This window comes from Palaemon carinicauda, chromosome 21, assembly GCF_036898095.1.
Source record: "Palaemon carinicauda isolate YSFRI2023 chromosome 21, ASM3689809v2, whole genome shotgun sequence".
Lineage (NCBI taxonomy): Eukaryota > Metazoa > Arthropoda > Malacostraca > Decapoda > Palaemonidae > Palaemon > Palaemon carinicauda.
Genome location: NC_090745.1, coordinates 37519383 through 37535816, shown reverse-complemented (window position 1 = coordinate 37535816; position 16434 = coordinate 37519383). Strand labels below are relative to the sequence as shown.

Genomic DNA, 16434 nt, shown 5'->3' with positions numbered 1-16434 from the left:
TGGTATCTAGAGTCATTCCCAAGTATGTCATTCTGGTGGATGGGGATAGGTTTGATTTTTCTGGGTTGATCACGATGCCCAGATCCTTGCAAAACTGGAGGAGTTTCATCCCTTGTTCCTCCAAGAGGTCCTTCAAGGAGGAAAGAAGCAACCAGTCGTCCAGGTATCGGATGAGGCGAATGCCTCGTTCGTGAGCCCACAGTGAGACAGTCGTGAAGACTCTCGTGAACACCTGGGGCGCTGTTGACAATCCGAAGCAAAGGGTCTTGAATTGCAGGATCTGGGAACCCCATTTCACCCGGAGAAACTTTCGACTCGAGGGGTGGACCGGAATTCGGAAGTAGGCGTCCTTGAGGTCTATGGTCATCATGTAATCTTTCTCCCTCAAGGACAGTAGGACTGACTTCGGAGTGTCCATTTTGAAATCTGTCTTCTTGATGAACTTGTTGAGAGCCGACAGATCTATAACCGGCCTCCAACCCCCCGTCGCCTTTTCTACCAGGAACAGGCGACTGTAGAAACCCGGGCCTGGGTGAAGAATTTCTTCCATGGCGCCCTTCTCCAACATGGAGGACACTTCCTCTTGAAGGACGGTCTTCTTCAACGGGTCCTTGGGAGCCAGCCATTCCGCCCGGCTGGCCGGGATTAGAGGGGGTGGTTCTGCTATGAACGGTAGTCTGTAGCCCTCCTTCAGTACGGACACTGTCCAAGGCTCTGCTCCGTGAGCCTTCCATGCTTGCCAATGTAGTCTGAGGCATCCCCCAACCCGAGGCTTGGGCGGGGATAGGGGGCCTCTCACTCTATCTCCTTCTGGAGGAGCGGCCTGAACGGCCTCTCCAAGAGGCAGAATAACCTGTTCTAAAGGAGGTTGAAGATGCTGGAGCCCCCCTACGGGGGGACTGAGGCGCTGAGGACCAGGAGGAAGAAGGAGCCGCTCTCCTCGTTGTGCTGGGAGAGGCCTGAGCCGTCGCAGCACTGTCTGAGACGGACCTCTTGTAGGGCGGTCTCCTTGTAGGCGTAGGCCTGGGGGTGTTCAAATCTTTCCTCTTCGAGACCTTCTCCATAATGATCTCTAATTCTTTTAAGGGGAACAAGGAGTCACCCCACAAGGGCTGGCTCCTCATGTCCCGCGCTTCCCTGTCTGGGACCTTCCGGGACACCTTAGCCAGGATGGTGTCTCTCTTGCGGAGTACCCAATTCCCTGTCAAGGCGAGAGACTGGTACGTCAAGAACTTTAAGGTTTTACCCCCGGAGGTAATAAGTTCCCTTAGGAGGTTCTGCTGTTCCGGGTCCGCGGGGTCGAATGAGGCTTGCACTCCTACTAAGGTGGAAACCCACCAGCCCAGCCAAGAGGAGACGTGCACCAGGTCCCTCGACATTTCTTCCATCATGGAGGCCTCCGAAGGAAAAAAAAACAAACTGGGGCCGAAGAGGCTCTATCCTCCGAGACGCCCTGACTCGGGATGTCAAGGGAAGGTTCTACTTTACAGGGGCCTGGACGACGCCCTTCCGGTACATATACCTTGCCCTGAGTCTTGAGACCCTGGAGTAATTTTGAAGAACTCTGAGTTTTGGGGGCCTCGGCATTACTAGCCACCACTTTGTCTACATATTCTTGCCCTAGGACAAGATCTCGGGCTAGAGGAAGAGCTAGAGAGGTCTTAGGTTGGGTAGGGGCCTGCATTAGTCGTATAAGGCTGGACCTCCAGTAGTCTTCGTCAGTAGCTGCGGTTCTTCAATTTTATGGTGCCTCCTGATAAGGCCAATCACCCTTCTATAGGCCGAGTCCTCCGTTGGGGAACCCTCCCTACCGTCATCTGAGGTCTCGGCTTGAAACCGGGGAGCCGGGTCACTGGACTTCTTCGGCGGAGGCGTCCGCACCAGGGGCAGGGGTTAACGCAGGCATCGTCGACTCAGCGAGGACTCTCATCCGCTCAAGGTCTCTGGGGGACGAGGACGCGGTTCCCGTGGGCTGACCCGACAGCGGGAACCGTTCCTTCCAACCCGAAGGCCGCACCAGCTGGGCTGGTTCGGCCAGGCTGCCTGAAAGGAAGCGCGGTTCCCCCCGCTGGGCGGGGTGAACCGGAGGCTTCGAGGTCTTATGCCTGCCTGTAGAGTCCTTCTCGCGAACTAGCTTGCGAGGGTCAAACCGTGTTTGGAGGAAGATATCCTTGGCGAGAACTCCTTGGACCGGCGATCCGGGGAACAACGTACCCCTGTCTCACGGGGTACGAAGACTCAATCGCCATCCGGTGACCTACTCCTTCTGTACGTATGTCTTGCAGAGCGGGAGCATTTCCTGCTGTATCTGGAGCGCGACCTTGAACGGGAACGCCTGCTCCTGGACCGCTCTCTCCAACGGCAATGTTTTCTCCTGGCGTCTTCCCCCGACGAGTAACACTCCTCTGAAGAGCCCGACGACACTGCACTTACCGTACGGCGGGCGGGAGCGGGGACAGCAGGGGACTTCGTGACTCGTTGAGTGCCCGAGGTAGAAGGTTGAAGGAATTCTTCGGGGACTTCCGCGAGAGGGGTCAGGAACGATGATTGACGCCCAACGCTAGGAAACCAGGGATCCAGGCCCTCTTCCATTCGCAAAGGGGACCTACCTGGTGTCTTCGGAAGCTTCCAACCGAAGGCATCATTCCCCGTAGAACCTAACTTACCCTGGTTGTCGCCGCCTGCCGAAGACCCTGAAACACAGGCCCACGAAGGGGGCGAAGACACAGACACAACGTTACTACCCCACAAGGGGTCATCGGAGGACACGTGCCCCCCGAGCACAAGGGCCGAGTCTCCGGACGGACTGCTGGGCTCTTCACTAGCCCTAGAAGGACCCGCTACCCCCACTGCACATTCACTAGATTCTTGGGGAAGACCGCTCTGTTCTTTCCCCACGACAGACTTACCTCGGCCCTTACTCTGTGTAGGGGACGGCGAAACAGAGGCCCCGTCGGACCGTTCACTGGGTGATGGTAACGGTGAAGTAACGCTAGCCTTCCTGGGGGAACGTTTCGACGATTTTCTCTTCTTAGTTCCGTAACGTACCCACTGGATATCACTCCAACCTACACACTCGGGGCACGTATCCGATGACGAACAAACCCTTCCCCTACAGGAGGAGCAAAGGGAGTGAGGGTCCACTTCAGGCTTGGAGAGGAACGCTCCACCGATTTACCGGCTCTAGGCCCAGGACAACGGCGGATTTTCTCCATAATGCACAAACCCAAGACACAGGCACGCAGGGAATCAAGGAATACACTGGTGAAGCACAAGGGTGGAAGGTGAACACACAGGAACACCCGGGAACAGTACACAGGAACACAAGTTACCACGCGGGAAACACGTGGGACACACACAACGCACACAAAGGATCGATAGAGAACGAGAGCGACGTGTTGACACGTCGCGACCAGAGAACTTACTGAAGATTTCGACCCAAGCGGACATCGACCTAGCGATAAGCCTACCCTCGGGGCACATTCTTTAATGCCGAGGTAGGCCTCCATAGAAAACGGGATTGAGGGTACCCTACACAAAACTTTGGTCGGTAGAGAGGAGATTACAGGTAACTCCTAAGAAAGTAGTTCGAGGTAAGTATTCGTGTTAGAACAAACTACGTTTACCCATTCCACAAAGATATGCCTAGTAACCCAAGCCTTAGAATTAGAACCCCATAGAACATGTAGCAGGTCTTTATTAATTATATGTGCTTTAAATGCCCTAGGGTTTTCGGAATGGTAAACTAACAAAGGCTTAATTTTGCAGTCCCCGCTGGCGTTGGCACAAAGCGCAAGAGTCAACCAGTCTTTCATTGGCTTATGTCCAGGCATTTTCTTCTCTTCGGCGGTAATGTACGTTCGACTAGGCATCTTTTTCCAAAACAGACCGGTTTCATCGCAGTTGAACACTGCTGCTCTATGTAACCTTCCTCCGCCACGATGCTTTCGAACTTTTTAACAACATCTTTAGCAGCCTTGGTGTCCGAACTCGAAGCTTCTCCATGACGAACAACTGAATGAATCCTGGTCCGTTTCCTAAATTTCTCGAACCAACCTCGAGACGCCTTGAACTCCTCCGTCGTAGGATCGGCTGAACTCTCCCCTGCCTCACCCCGAGCGCCGCCTTCAAGTCACTGTAGATAGCGCTGGCCTTCTCACAAATGATCGTTTCCGTGATCGTATCACCAACAATCTCCTTGTCCTTTATCCAGATCAACAAAAGGCATTCCATTTCTTCCAGAGTAGGGCTACGACGTTTAGAAATAATCGTGATCCCCTTCGAAGGTTTCACTGCTTTAATGGCTGACTTCTGTTTTATGATCGTCAAGATCGTAGACATATTCCGGCCATATTGTTTAGCCAGATCGCTAACACGTACACCTCGCTCATGCTTTTCTATTATTTCCTGCTTTAATTCTAATGAAAGCATAGACTTCCTCTTTTTCTGAACCAAAACTAAGCTTTTTAGGACCCATGATTACGGAACACAGAAAACAACACGTGAAAAGGCAAGATAAAAAACTGTTAAAATTGAGCGAATAGAGGACAACCACACGATGCGCACGAGATGAGAGGACTGATCAAGGTGACGCTCGATTGGCGTCCCTTCGATGTACTGCCGTCTAGCGGCGTCAACAACAAACGACGCTGGACGCTTTCGAGAAAATTCCACGGGTAAGTGTATTGTTTACTTCGTATGTTGGAGCAACACTTCGTATGTTGAGACAGAAATTTAAGTGGAACCTCTACATACGAACGTATCTACATCCAAATTTTCCAACATCCGAAGTAAAATTCGAGCAAATTTTTGACTCAACATACCAAGTATTGCTCCAACATACGAAGTAAACAATACACTTACCCGAGGAATTTTCTCGAAAGCGTCCAGCGTCGTTTGTTGTTGACGCCGCTAGACGGCAGCACATCGGAGGGACGCCAATTGAGCGTCACCTTCATCAGTCCTCTCATCCCGTGGGCATCATGTGGTTGTCCTCTATTCGCTCAGTTTTAACAGTTTTTTATCTTGCCTTTTCACGTGTTGTTTTATTTCGACACATGAAGTAAGCAATTTTCGTCGTACCGGTTGTATCCGAATTTTTCGACAAGCGAAGTACAATTCGAACACGTTCCTACTCTACACCCCAATTTTTTTTCGACACCCGAAGTAAACAATACCCGTACACGTAGTTGGTACTCATAGCGCCGGATGTGTTTTTTATTTCCGCCGATAGAAGGCAGCACGTCGACCTCGGAGGGCCCCTCAATTAGCGCGGCTTGGGTCAGTCCTCTGTTCTCGTCGGCTTCGTGTGGTTGTGTCCTGTGTGTTCTGCTATTACTGTACTGTTCTAATCGTGATTTTTTACGTGCATCCTTTTACAGTAACTTACGTTAAGCATGGGTCCTAAAAGGCTTAGTTTTGCAAGTGGTAGTGGTAGTGGTGAGAAAAGGAAGAAGGAAATGCTTTCTTTAGACGTAAAGCAAGAAATTATTGAAAAACATGAGCGTGGCGTCCGCGTGAGTGAACTTGCTAAAGAATATGGACGTAGTATGTCGACGATCTCGACAATCCTGAAACAGAAGGAAGCCATTAAAGCAGTGAAACCTTCTAAGGGGATCACCATCATTTCAAAACGCCGTAGCCCTATCATAGAAGAGATGGAACGACTTCTGCTAATCTGGATCAAAGACAGAGAGATTATTGGCGACCCCATCACCGAAACCATCATCTGCGAGAAGGTGCACGCCATCTTCACGGACTTGAAGGAGGAGAGCTCTGGGGGTGATGCTGGGGACAGTTCAACCGGACCTTCCTCAGACGATTTCAAGGCATCTCGTGACTGGTTTGAGAAATTTAAGAAACAGTCCGGGATTCATTCAATTGTTCGCCACGGAGAGGCTGCTAGTGCGGACACAAAGGCTGCAGCTGACTTTGTCAAGAACTTTGAAAGGATCGTGCTGGAAGAAGGCTACGTAGAGCAGCAGGTGTTTAATTGTGATGAAACCGGGCTGTTTTGGAAGAAGATGCCCAGTCGAACCTACATCACCGCCGAAGAGATTGATTGATTGATTGATTGAAAGTTTTCTGGCATCCTGACATCTAAGGTCATTGACGCCGATACCATTTACTGTATATGAAAATTAAAAGAGAATTCGATTAAAACCATAAAAATTAAGAAGTTATTAAAATAGTTAAATAGTTTTCAGAAGACCTGCTTCTGAAATAAATCTAAAAATTCCGCTCGCATAGTAAGACACATCATGTCCAAGAATCTTGGCAAGGATAAACCTGCCATCCTCACCTCGAGCCTCAAACAGATATCTATTTCTTAAGTTAGTAAAATTAGGGCATTCGGTCAACAAATGCCTCACTGTTAAAGGTACTAAGCAGTCCTCGCAATACAGTTGGTGTTGGCCCTTCAGCAGAAACTCGTGTGTCAACCGTGTGTGACCAATACGGAGACGACAAAGAGTCGTCTCCCATTTTCGGGGAATCATGTTATACCTCCAAGGTGATATGATATTTGTTACTTCCCTCATTTTATTGCCATCTTGACTGTCCCAGTGCTGTTGCCATTTATCACAAACCAATTTCTTGATGTAAGGTAGGAGATCGTTACATGGAATGGGATACATCCTTGGTAGCAACTCGGATGCCGCATTCTTCGCCAGTAAATCTGCCTTCTCATTCCCAGACACACCTACATGTGCTGGAACCCAACAAAATCGAACAGTTATACCTTTCCGTCCAATAATAAAAAGCCATTCTAAAATCTTTAAAACTAGAGGGTTACTAGAATTAAAAACTTCTAAAGCTTGAAGAACACTCCTCGCATCACTAAAAATTGTAAAATTACCCTCCTTTTCCAAAGCTATTTTCTCAATAGCGGTTAATATGCCATACAGTTCGGCAGTAAATATGGAAGCTGTTAGAGGAAGTGCACCTCTACAATTAAAATCATTACTATGTACTCCAAATCCAACGCCAGCATCAGATTTGGAGCCATCAGTATATATAAAAGTCGATCCCCTATGTTCTTCGACATGTTCCATAAAAAGAGACCTGGATTCTAAGTCAGTCATATTCTTCTTAACTTCAATAAAGTATTTACAAAAAGATATGTCAGGTAATTTCCATGGAGGCGTTGATGATACCTTGAATGGAAGTACCTTATTTCTAATTATATCCAGACTATTTAAAAATCGTTTCACCCGAAAGCCATAAGGTTGAGGAGATTTTGGGTGCAACTCAAAGTATGATGCGTGTCTTACAAGGCTTGCAGTCTGAAAGGCTAGAGAGTTAGGGAGTCTTTGCAATCTAAACCAATACCGAAGAATGGAAGACATTCGGTAAAGGTCTAGAGGTAACTCTCCAGCATCAACAAGGAGACTTGGGATAGGCGAGGTTTTAAAAGCTCCAGTAGATAATCTAATACCTGCATGATGTATCGAGTCTAATATTTTTAACCGGCTTGGGGTGGCTGAGGAATATACCTCACAACCATAACTAATTTTGGAAAAAATCAAGGCCTTGTATAATTTTAAAATAGTATTGCGGTCTGCCCCCCATGATGTATGGGCCAATACTTTTAAGATATTCAGAGCTTCAACACATTTAGCTTTTAGCGCTTTTAGGTGAGAAACCCATGTAAGTCTACAGTCAAATATCAAACCTAAAAATTTGGTTTCCGATACACATGGTATCCGTTGACCTTTAATGTATATATCCGGGTCTGGATGTACTCCCCGGATACGACAAAAATGGACAATGGTAGTTTTACTTGTCGAGAACTTAAATCCATTCATGTCAGCCCACTGGATAATTTTATCAATAGAGAGTTGGATTTTTCTCTCAACCATTGCCATTCTAGTGCCAGCAAATGATATTGAGAGATCATCCACAAATAATGTTGAGAGAACATCCTGGGGAATGGCTGAGGATATCCCATTAATTGCTAGTGCAAAAAGGGTTACACTCAGCACACTACCCTGAGGAACTCCTTCTTCCTGGCACTTACTCTCTGATAGAGTTTCCCCCACTCTCACTTGAAAAACTCTACGTGAAAGAAATGCCTGAATAAATAGTGGCAGCTCTCCTCTCAATCCCAATTCATGAATGGTTTTAAGAATACCATATCTCCATGTGGTATCATATGCCTTTTCAAGGTCAAAAAATACTGTAACATGGTGCTGTTTGGAAGCAAAGGCTTCACAAATAGAAGACTCAAGTCATATCAACACATCAGTCGTTGAGTGCATTTTTCGGAATCCACATTGAATTGGTGATAAAATACCTTTTTTTTCAAGGTACCATATCAGCCTTGCATTGACCATCTTCTCCATGATTTTACATAAACAAGATGTCAATGCAATAGGACGATAGTTTGCTGCTAAAAACTTGTCTTTACCGGGTTTTAAAAAAGCTAAAATAATGGCTAGTTCCCAAACACTTGGGTAACTATGATCATGCCATATTCTATTAATAATACTTAAAATAAATAGCTTTGTATTAAAATGTACATGTTTAATCATTGCATATGGAATTCCATCAGCTCCAGGGGCTGTATCGTTGCAATGAGCAAGTGCGGAATCAAATTCTCTTTCAGTGAAAGGAGAATTATACAACTCTTCCCTTCTTGTTGCAAAATTTAAAATTTTCTTTTCTTCAGTGCTCCTATACTGGTGACCAGGGGCTCCTTCACACTTGCTAGATACATTTGAAAAATGATTAGCCAGGGCATTGCTAACTTCATTTGCTTCAGTTACATACTGGCCATTCACCCTCAACACTGGTGGTGGGTTGGGGGTGAATTTGCCAGCTATCTTTTTTACTTTCCTCCACACAGAAGATGGTGGTGTTCTACTGTTAATGGAGGAAACAAAAGACATCCATGACTGGCGCCTTGCTTCTTTCATGGCACGACGGAACTGTGCTCTACATTTCTTGTACATAATTAAATTCTCATCAGTTCTGCGTCTACGCAATCGTGTTAGAGATCTTCTTGTGGCTCTGTGGAGTGCAGTTAGTTCTGAAGACCACCACGGGACTGGTCGTCGTTTGAATAACCCTGTTGTTTTGGGAATTGAATTGACTCCTGCTGTATGAAGAGTTCCATTCATTAGGTCTATGGCATCATCAACACTTTCAAACTGTTCTGCTCTCCCTTCGATTTCACTTAGCTCACAAAATTTAACCCAGTCTGCCTTGTCTAGATTCCAACGTGGCAATCTTTGCAAAGGCGGATCCTTGTTGGTGTTTATAATGATTGGTGCATGATCACTAGTATGCCAATCGTCTAATGTCCTCCAATCAAAATCAAGAATGCAGTTAGAGCTTGCAATTGAAAGGTCAATGCATGACAAAGTACCTGTCTGAACATGGAAGTGTGTGGGCTCTCCTGTATTAAGGAGTCCCACATCCTCATTCTCCACAATTGATGAGATAATATTGCCCCTTGTGTTGGCCAAAACATCACCCCATAAAGGATGTCTACCATTCATATCTCCCAGTAAGAGAAAAGGTTGAGGGAGTTGTTGAATGACCTCTGCTAAATCATCATATAAAATATCATCATTTGGAGGTAAGTACAGAGAGCATATTGTATATTTTCTCCCTATATCAATTTGTACAACAACTGCCTGCAGGGTTGTACGTATAGATATAGGTATTTGGGGAACATCTCGACGAATGTACATGAGACTTCCGCCATGGCTCCCTACTCCGTGATCATAAGGTGTCCTATAACTAATATATTCGCGAGGACAAGGGGTATTAGCATCAAGCTTGCTCTCCTGGAGACATACAATTATGGAGGAATGCTCGTGAATTAAGAGCTCAAGTTCTTCATATTTGGCCCTCAAACCCTGACAATTCCATTGCAAAATGGATGAAAAAACTATGTATTATTTTCTGGAAGACATCTTTGATGAGGTCTTCCCATTGACAGTTTTTGATTTGACAATATTTTCTGTAGGCTTCTTAAGTTTGGGTCTTGATAAATTAGGTTTTATATTAGCCTTTTCAGTGTTGTTGTTACCTATTTCTTGTGGGGGATGGTGGACCTCCACTTGAATTTTTGATTGATTCAAGAAGTTTTCCTGTTGATCTGAAATATCAACAGGCAAAACATCATATCTATTTGATGACATAACTTTTGTGTTTTTAATGGATGGGGGTGAGAGAGATGGAGGTCTCTCTCTTTTCCTATTGACAGGTGGTGATTTATTAGGTTTTGATGCTTTCCCCACTACAGGCGCACCTGATAATTCTGTTTCATGTGGAACCTCCATCAAATCAGGCAAAGATATAGCCTGAGAGAGGTTAGAATTATCCTTTGTAGTGGGGGACAAAGGTTTACTAGAGGTGAGAAAGGTCTTACGTGATATTCTTGCCTTATCCTCTAGAATTCTATCAGAAGATGGCAAATTTCTTTTCTGGGGAATAGAGGCAGTATTAGGTGGGCTGGATGTCTCCTGCCTCATTTTTTCTCCGGATTTCAATACTTTTGCATAACTTGCTGATTTACTCAATAGTCTCTTTGCATGCCCCACACTTATGTGTTCAATACTGGATTTATTGAGAGCAGCCTCTTCTAATTTATATTGCTGGCAGTTCCTATCCGTAGATTTGTGATTCAAATTGCAGTTTATACAATTGGCCTCTAGTGTACAGTCTCCATGGTAAACATTAGAGCATGTACTACACATTTTATCATTCTTACATACTTTAGATGGATGCCCATATCTATAGCAATTAAAACATTGCAGCGGCTTCTGCTTAAAAGTTCGCACTTTAATTCGTTCATTCTCTATGTAAATGTGGAAAGGCACATCAGCATCCTGGAAAGTCAGGATAATCATTGACGTTCCAGGAACTTTATGCACTTTCCACACAGTTAAAGGACACATGGCCAATATCTCCTCTTCTGTGAATTCATATAAGTCTCTATTAAAAACTACTCCCCTTCCATAACTGAAGTTTAGATGGGGTTTCACATCCAGCTTTATGTCTTCGTTATCTGTAAATAAATTGGAAAGTATAACCGATTGAGTTTCTGATTTGGCACTTATTAGGAAACTGTTCTTTCCAAACCGAGATATATCTCCTGGTGCGATAGTACCTACTTTCTTTTGAAGAAATTTACATATTTTGAAATAATTTCCAGTACTCCCTTTTGATTGAGCAATAAGCCACTTTGGTGGTTTTGGCTTTCTCTGGGAAGGTACAACTACCTCTATACTTTTATCAATCCAATCTGCAGGCCTATATACATCCAGATTCTTGGGTACCCGATCGCAAAGAGCACCCTTGAAATTCAAATTACTGATTTTAATATTTATGATATCATTGATAGCTTTGAATGCTTCATCATGGTTATCAAATGATATCCATGAATCCCATTTGTCACCTTCAAGCCTCATCCTAATTTCCCTGATGTGACCATAACATTGAAATAATTTATATAGAACATCGTAATTGGTTTCAATGGGGATCTGAGTGATGTGAAGGATTCGCAAATTCTCCATGTCACCCAAATTACTTTGTTTTTGAACATAAGTAGCATGGTCCTTTAGAGTTTCCGGGTCGTCAACAGAGAGGTTAGTTTTAGGAGTAGAAGCAAGCCGGGTTATCCACCTCTTATCAGAGGATTTCAGTCCTCCTATCCCATGTGGCCCAACACGAGAAGAGGCTTCAGCGGGGACCAGTCCTCTATTAGAGAGGGGCTGCCTCTCTTAAGGTGGGCGTACACTGGTCAGTGGGGGTAGTTAGCCCCTCCCACCGACGACTCCAATGCCTAGCGTCACCCATTACCCGCAAATATGGGTGACTTAAAACCGGATCATTGGAGCCCGACTCTTAACAGACTTAGTCTGCACCCAATGGGGTCTGCCAGAGGGTGATGGCGTCTAAATTTGTACAGGTTGAGATGGCATGACATCCATCCCACCCTGCGCCAAATCCAAAGCAGCAGTCAAAACCTAAGTCGTACAAGCTAAAGTCGTCAACAAGTTCATGCCCAAGAGGAAGAGATGGGAGAAAATAAGAAGTAATCAAAGGAACGGAGAGAAAGTGCTGACTAATTTAGTTGGATCAACAGTTGGGCACCGAGGTCCAGTGGGGAAGTAGTTCCCATTGTTCATTAGAGCCCAACTGCTAGTCCCTAAGCCCCCCATCCTCATCAAGGCTTCAGCATCTGGGGGGCCGCCGAAGAGAAGAAATTGCCTGGGCATAAGCCAATGAAGGATCGGTTGACTCTTGCCCTATGTGCCAGCGCTAGCAGGGACTTTAAAGTCAAGCCCTTACTGGTTTACCATTCCGAGAACCCTAGGGCCTTTAAGGCACACAACGTGGATAAGGACCAGCTTCATGTTTTCTGGCGATCCAACTCGAAGGCCTGGGTCACTAGGCAGTTCTTTGTCCAATGGGTTAACCAAGTTGCCTTTAAAGTGCCTGCTATGCCTTGACAATGCACCCGCTCACCCCCACCCCCCCCCCGGACTTGAAGATGATATCTTCGATGAATTTAAGTTCATAAAGGTGCTATATCTTCCACCGAAATATACCACCTCTATCCTCCAGCCCATAGACCAGCAAGTCATCTCGAATTTCAAGAAGCTCTACACCAAGCACCTATTCAAGCAGTGCTTTAATGTCACGCAAAGCACAAACTTAACTTTGCGTGAATTTTGGAAAAGCCACTTCAACATCGTGCATTGCTTGAAGATCATAGATCAAGCTTGGGTGGGATTAACTCGACGGACCCTCAATTCTGCCTGGAAGAAGCTGTGGCCAGATGCAGTTTCTCCCCGAGATTTCGAAGGTTTTGACCTTGAACCTGATCCCGTGGTGGGTGCAGCGGAAGACGTAGAGGAAATCGTCTCCCTTAGCAAGTCCATGGGTCTGGAGGTCGACGCAGATGACATCACGGAACTCGTCGCCAAACATCACGACGAACTTACCACAGAGGAGCTCAAGGAACTCCATGCTATGTCTGAGCACATGATTGATGACGAGGAAGGGATCGAGGAGGTAGAACATGTGTTAGGTTCGGCGCAAATAAAAGAGGTGTTAGGAAAATATCAAGACGTGGTCGACTTCGACAAATATCACCCAAAAAAATTGCAGGTTTGTCGTGTAGTTGCGCAGTTCGATGATGTTTGCCTAACTCACTTTCGAAACATTCTGAAAAGCCGTACCAAGCAACTTTCCATCGATAGCTTCTTTAAAAAAACTACGAAGCGAACTCGTGATGAAGAGGATGGAAGTGGTTCAAAGAAAACGCCAAAGAGTGAAGCGAAAGAAATTCAATCAATTTTAAGTGGAGAGAGTGAAAGTGATTAAAATTAATCATCAAAAAGAAAAAAAGAAAATGTAAAAAAAAATGACAAATTCGAAGATAATTTGTATTTTTCCTAACCATACAAACCTTAGCTATTTACATTGGGTTTACCTTTTAGCGCAGCTGAAATGGCGAGCCATTAGAATTTAACGAGGGTGTATTACCCCCGCACTAGTTAGCGGGGGGGTAGGGGAGTGGTAGCTAGCTACCCCTCCCCCCCTCACACACAGATGAATGCTCACTTTCACTTAGAGGTAGGACTTGTCTTGGGAGACAGGGCTGGCAGGCAAATATGTGTAAATAGCTAAGGTTTGTATGGTTAGGAAAAATACAAATTATCTTCGAATTTGTCATTTGTTCCGTAACCGAAATACAAACCACGCTATTTACATTGGGTGACTTACCCATTAGGTAGGGTGGAAAGTCCCCAGCCATACTGGCTTTAGCTTTACCCGGGGACTCAAAATCCGAGTGAGTCGCACTCAAGAAAAGGAGTCCCTGCACCTCACAAGTTCCTTGCTCCGCAAGGAACCGTGTGGCCTACATAAGCTTGTGTGTGAAGAAAGAAGTGTGACCCGTCCTAGGCAGTTGACCTGGAGTTCCAGAAGGAACTCTGGGTTAGGACGTTCCCAATACCACCTCGTCAGGGTATGGGGGACGCGACAGTATTGACTCAATACTCGGAACACAAGGAAGCATGGGTTACCTGCAGAGGTCGAGGTCAGCTATGCAGAGACCAGGATGCTGCTTCCCCGTAGAGGGGATGATGAAGAAAGAAATAAGGGCCAGGCATACTTCTTTCGTTCATGCAGACTAAAACCTGATAACAATGCCCTCAACCTTCTGCTACCTGTCCAAAAAGGAGCCTGAGGTTAGACCAGCTGTTGTGTAGCCACCACAGAGCGATAAAAACGTATCGAGACTCCTGTGGGTCACGCCCTGCAGGAAGCGGGCTGCGAAGGTCATTAGACGCTTCCAGACTCCAGCTTGTAGCACCTGCGTCACAGAGTAGTATTACTCGAAGGCGAGGGACGTTGCGATGTATCCAACATCGTGCTGTAGGGCGACGTGACGGGGGAGGGTCTGGAGACAGGTCGAGATGAATGTCCTTGAGTCCGGGCTGAAGAAGTATACTGGTGACTCTCCCCCGTGTCCTCCTTGTGCTCCCAAATCGGCTGCAACTGAGGACAAACTGCAGCTGTTCCCAAAGCTAACCTCTCGATTCCTTTACTGGCAAGAAAGAGAAGGTCTTGGGACATCAGATACAGAATGGAGACTCGTAATCTTCAAGGAATTGGACCGAAGGGCCGGGACCCCCAGATTCTGAGTCTAGCCAACAACTCAGGAGCGAACCTGAATGTTGCCTTCCCCTCTTCCTTAGAAAGGGCGGAGGTCGTACGAGACCAAGAAGATTGCTTACACACTGGCCCGTGGCCAGAGTGAGCAGGAGACCCAAGGCGGAATACAATCCGAGGCCTGTCGTAAAGGGTCTTGAGAAGATCTCTTAAAGCGACTAAAAGTCTCCGAGCCATGACTCCAAGTTGGAGGGTCTTCCTCCGACTAGGGCAGGGACGATCGTTAGCTTCGCATGAGTGAGGAAAGATCCAGCGGGCAGGAAAAAGTTATTCCTTTAAGCCTGAAGGTCAGGGAAAGGCCTTGAGCGACAGGCTTCATTGCCGAGAGAGCGGAAAGGAGTTTCCTCCCGCCGAAAGGCAATAAGACCGTTATTGCTGGAGAAGAGGCCTAAAGGGAAGAGGTATATCTCCCACGGCACCAACCACCGAAGACTCTTCACTTTGCCTGGAAGACCCCTGCGGATGACTATCGCAGATGACGCGACCTCCGTACCGCGACTGTAGCGGGTTGTCTCTTCTTGAGGAGGAGGCGTAGTGTCTCCAGGCCATGAAGCCGAAGCGACGCCCCGGTTCGGAAGAGATGTCACGGTGTGGTTGTTTGAGTAGTCTGCGCCGTGGGAGAAGCTTTCCCCGGGAGTTCCGTCAGGGGAAGCAGAGGGTCCAGAAACCGTTCTGCGCATAGTCCCAGTGGAGCTCTCCCATTGAAAGGTTGACAGACAACCTGGTCTTGTTGAGACCCATAGTCCACAGACAAAAAGGAGGGAAGACGCAGGCGTTGAAGTTGTCCCACCATCACCGGAATGCATCTTGCCAGAGTCTCGGGGTCTGAGACTGGGGGGAAGAACAGCGGAAGCTTGAGGTTCCAAGCTGTCGCGATCAGGTCCCCCAGACCAGGACTTGCTGGTTACTCAAGGTCAAAGACCCCCAGGTACACTCTCTCTACGAGGCTCTGCTCGGATAGTCGGAGAGAACATTCCTCTGCCTGGAATGAGAGAGCCGATGGTGGTATTGAGATAATCTCAATCATCCCGGTATCTCTACTGCAAGATGTGAAGGTGTGAAAATGCGTCCCCTGCTGGTTAGAACACGCCAGAATCATGAAGTCGACGCGCACGGGGCGACTCGGCAGGAGCTGTAGGATCTGTAGAGGGGCCAGACTACGGCCCCTAAGCCTGCCTGAATGATGGAAAGGTATCCTTCGGGTCTTGACCATAGGCCTGGACCGGAACATGCCCCCCCCCCCCTCCTTTGACGAGTCCGAGAACAGCATCAAGAATGTGGGGAAAGGACGAGAATATCCACTACCATCAAGAGGTTCCATAGGTCAACACCCATTGCAGGTCTAATAGTTCCGCTGGTCCCATAGGGGCCAGGAAGTCCGGTTAAACGTTGCCTGAAACCACCGGAACTTGGACCGCCCCACATGGAACTTATCCTGAGGCGACCGTTCGGACTAGAGACGGGTCAATGAGGAAAGGAGAACTAGGAAACGTTCCAAGGTAGGGCTGAAAGCTCTGCTTGACTGAGAATAGGTACTGCGACTCTCCTCAGTCTTGCCACAGTCAACTGAAAGGAAGGCTCGGAGGATGTGGCAACAGAATCTGGCGTCCCCAGGCGGTCACCCATCCAAGTACCGACCAGAACCGACGTTGCTTAACCTCGCTGGACGGACGAGAAGCGGGGTTTCCAACGTGGTAAGGCCGTTGACTCAATATCATGGCCAGATACTCCAGATGTTGA

The 16434-nt window shown here is 47.0% G+C and overlaps 1 protein-coding gene and 1 pseudogene across 1 annotated transcript in view; both read right to left on the bottom strand.

Moving 5' to 3' along the window:
* The window catches only part of LOC137615271 (non-structural maintenance of chromosomes element 3 homolog), a 281126-nt gene that overhangs the window by 222628 nt on the left and 42064 nt on the right, over positions 1–16434 (bottom strand). The gene's annotated exons all lie outside the window — the stretch shown is intronic.
* On the bottom strand, positions 16284–16402 carry LOC137615572 (5S ribosomal RNA; annotated as a pseudogene).